Source organism: Rhincodon typus, chromosome 49, assembly GCF_021869965.1.
Source record: "Rhincodon typus isolate 14 chromosome 49, sRhiTyp1.1, whole genome shotgun sequence".
NCBI lineage: Eukaryota > Metazoa > Chordata > Chondrichthyes > Orectolobiformes > Rhincodontidae > Rhincodon > Rhincodon typus.
Genome location: NC_063380.1, coordinates 51,781 through 56,386, shown reverse-complemented (window position 1 = coordinate 56,386; position 4,606 = coordinate 51,781).

The following is a 4,606-nucleotide window of genomic DNA, read 5'->3' as shown; positions in this document are numbered from 1 at the left end:
TCTCTGTAACCTCCTCCAGCCCCCTAAATACATCACCTCCGCCCTTTCCCCCTGATCTATCCTCCCGGCGAATAAAAAAAAGACCTCCGTCCCCAAACCACGAACCGCACCCGCCGCCCCGCCCCGACAGCTTACCCTTCCCCTGGTCGGTGGGGGCCTGCTGTTGCTCGCCCCCCTCATCGGCCTGCCTCTCCCGCAGCCCGATCTCATCCAGGAAGCGGGTCTGCATGCGCAGCATCAGGTCGGCCAGCCTGCTCGAGTCCCGACGCTTTCCGAACGCCCCGGGGAGCCCGGGATCCCCTCCGGGACCCTCTGAGATGTGCATGCCCACCACCGCCCCTTCGTACTCCTCCAGGTCGGGCACCGTGTCGGGGCTGCGGAGGGGCGCATCCCTCCTGCCGGCCGCCTCCGTCTCCATCTCCTCCTGACTCTCGTCCAGCAGCCTTTCCACCTTCCGGGGCAGGGCGGAGGACATTCTGTTTCGCTAACCACCACTCTCCCCCTCCGAACGAACGAACAAAAAAATGGTCGGATCGCTACCGCTCTGGCTGGCCAATAGCCCTCGGGTCGGCCGGCATGATGGAGCACGGATGGGAGATTGGAAGTCACCCCTCTCCCCGCTCCATCTGTTCGACTCGCCGCCCTCCGAAACCCTCCAAAGGAAGCTTGGCACCGTCTGCAGAGGGAGAGAGACAGAGACAGAGCTGAGACACTGCAGGCTTAGGGTAACATGAGGTGCAGCATTTCGTAAAAGGCGGCAGAGACTTTTTCTCCCACAGGGGGCGGAAATGGCTGTCACGAGGTTGGGCTGGGGCATAATTTTAAGGTGATCGGAGGAAGGTATAGCGGAGACGTCAGAGGTAGGTTCTTTACATAGAGAGTGGTGGGTGTGTGGAATGCGCTGCCGGCGGTGGAAAGTGGATTCAGAGATTTTAGAGACTTCTAAGCGACTCTTGGAGACGCATGTGGAGGATAGTATAATGTAGGGTATGCAGGGTAGATTGATCTTAGTAGGATAATAGGTCGGCACAACATCGTGGGCCGAAGGGCCTGTTCTGTGCTGTACTGTTCTATGGTCTTTAATGGTACAGTCCTTGGTTTGGGGGGGCATGGGGGGAGCTGCTGATTAAAGAGACCTTGGGCGGCCGGGGGGGTGGTGCAGGTTCATAGCTCCTTGAAAGTGGAGTCGCAGGTAGACAGGGCAGTGAAGAAGGTGTTTGGTACGCTTGCCTTTATTGGTCAGTGCATTGAATATAGGAGTTGGGAGGGCCATGTTGCGGCTATACTGATGAGGCCACTTTTGGAATACTGCGTTCAATCCCGGTCTCCCTGCTACAGGAAGGATGTTGTGAAATTTGAAAGGGTTTCAGAAAAGAATGTCGGAGGGTTTGAACTACAGGGAGAGGCTGGGGCTGTTTCCCCCGGAGCGTCGGAGGCTGAGGGGGTGACCTTATAGAGGTTTATAAAATCATGAGGGGCATGGATAGGGTAAACAGACAAGGTCTTTGTCTCTAAAACTAGAGGGGCATAGGTTCAAGGTGAGGGGTGGGGGGGCAAGATTTCAAAGGGACCTGAGGGGCAACTTTTTCACACAGAGGGTGGTGCGTGAATGGAACAAGCTGCTAGAGGAAGTGGAAGAGGCTGGTGCAATGACAAAATTTAAAAGGTATCTGAATGGGTACATGGATAGGAAGCGTTTAGAGGGATAGAGGGCCAAATGCTGACAAATGGGGCTAGATTAATTCAGGATATCTGGGCCGGCACGGACGGGTTGGGCCGAATAGTCTGTTTCCGTGCTATACAGCTCTATAACTCTAATTAATACTGAAATATGTTGCTGCGGGATTTTTGAAACTAAATAATGAAATTGAGGTGTATTTAACATTAATTCAAAACCAAAGCTGAATTGCAGGATTTCTGAAGGTAAATCACAAATTAGAAACGATGAACCTAGTAACATAAAACCTTGAACGATAAATCATTACTGAGACAAATAATGACCATTAACAAATAGTTAAACTTATAAACCCGGGAGTTCTGATGATAAATCACTCATTAGAGACAGAGAATAAAGTTTGATAATTACACATACCACTGCAGGATTTCTAATGATTAATCAGTAAAATGGAGAGATGCTGAAAATGAATTAACGATTAAACAGATACATGCAGGATCTCTAAAGATAAATCACTAATTAGAAAATAAACGTTACTAAATAATTCAACCCAGGACTTTTGATGATAAATCCCTGAAATTCAGAGATAATGAAAGATTAATTAACAATTTGTCCTTTAAGTACAGAATGTTTAACAGCGACTCACGAAAATTGATAGACAATGAAGATTAATTAATGGTTAAACCTTAAACGAAAGATTTTTTTTAAGTCACCAAAATTGAGAGAAAACAAAGATCAATTAATTGTTAAATCCATAAATGAAGGTGTTTTTGATGATAAATCACTAAATTGAGAGATAATAAAGATGAATTGATAATTAAATCTATAAATAAAGGATTTTTGATGATAACTCACCAAAATTGAGAGATGGTGGAGATTAATTTATAAATTAACCTATAAATGAATGATTTTGATGATTAAATCACTGAAATTGAGAGATAATGAAGATTACTTGATCATTAAGCCTATAAATGAAGGATATATGCTGATAAATCACCAATACTGAGACATAGTGGAGATTAATTGATAGTCAAACCCATAAATGAAGATTGTTTGATGATAAATCACCAAAATTGAGAGATAGTGAGGATTAATTAATAATTAAACCTATAAATGAAGGATATATGCTGATAAATCACTAAAGTTGAGAGATAAGGAAGATTAATTGATCGTTAAAGCTATAACTGGAGGATATATGATGATAAATCACTAAAGTTGAGAGATAAGCAAGATTAATTGATCGTTAAAGCTATAACTGGAGGATATATGATGATAAATCAGCAAAATTGAGAGATAGTGAAGATTAATTGAAAATTAAAATTATAAATGAAGATTTTTTGATGTTAAATCACCAAAATTGAGAGATGAGGATTAATTGATAATTAAACCTATAAATGAAGGATATATGATGATCAATCACTCAAGCTGAGAGATAGTGACGACTAATTGATCATTAAACCTACAAATGAAGGATTTTTGATGTTAAATCACCAAAATTGAGAGACAGTTCAGATTAATTGATAACTACACCCACAAATGAAGAATTTTAGATGGTAAAACAGCAGAATTAAGAGATAGTGAAGATCAATTGATAGTCAAACCTATGAATGAAGAATTTTGGGTGACGCATCAGCAAAACTGTGAGACAGTGGAGATGAATTGATAGTTGAAGCCACAAATGAAGGACTTTTGATGAGAAAACACTGAAATTGAGAGATAATTAAGACTAATTGATCATTTAACCTACAAATGAAGGGCACAGGATGATAAATCACCAATATTGACAGACAGTGGAGATTGATTGATGGTTAAACCTATCAGTGAAGGAATTTTTTGATGAGAAAACACTGAAGTTGGGAGACAGTGGAGATGGAGTGAGGAGCTGTCTATTGCTGACTTCCGGCCGCCATCTTGGTGAGGTCCGCCCGGCCCCCGGGGCGCGGTGAGGTCGGAAGTGACGTCGCGACGCCCCCATGCCGCCCCGACGCGCCGACGTCACTTCCCCCTTCTTCTTCTTCCCCACACGCCGCCCCCAGCCACTTCCGGCGTGCCTTTTCCAAGATGGCGGCTGCAATGGAGACCTGCTCCTTGACCTCCCCACGCTGAGAGGGCTGAGGGAGGGAGGAGTGTGTTGGTTGTGGAGGCCCACCCACTGCCTTTTCTTTCAGTAATTTCCAACACGCGCCCCGCCCCCACAACCAACCCTGCAACCTCCTGCCTTCACTGCTCTCCCACCCCATCTCCATCTCAAAAAAAAGCCTCCATTCCCAGAGCCTTGGGCGCCAACCCCTCTCGGCGCCTTGCCCGCTCACCCCGAGAGACCCTAACCTCCCCACCCACCCACAAGCCAACATCGACCACCCCTCCCCCCCGACTTTCGGAGCTGGGGGATTTATCGACGTCCTCTCGCTCGTCGTTCTCCGGATTCATCGATATTCCCGCTTGCCGTTCTCCGGAGTTATCACTAATCGTGCTTGGCGTCCATTGGATTTCCCAGTAATCCTGCTCGACGTTCTTTGGATTTATCGACGTCCCCTCGCTTGTCATTCTTCGGCTTTATCAATATTCCCACTTGTTGTTCTCTGGGTTGATCAATATTCTTGCTTGACGTCCATCGGATTTATCAATTATCCTGCTTGTCGTTCTTCAGATTTATCAATATTCCTGGTTGACATCCATTGGATTTAGCAATATTCCTGGTTGACGTGCTTTGAATTTATCAATATTCCTGGTTGTCATTCTCTGGATTTATCAACATTCCTGCTTGACATTCTTCAGATTTATCGATATTCCCAGTTGACCTACTTCAGATTAATCAATATTCCTGCTTGTCATTGTTTGGATTTATCAATATTCCTGCTTGACATTCTTTGGATTTATTAATATTCCCAGTTGACCTTCAGATTTATCAATATTCCTGTTTGTTGTTGT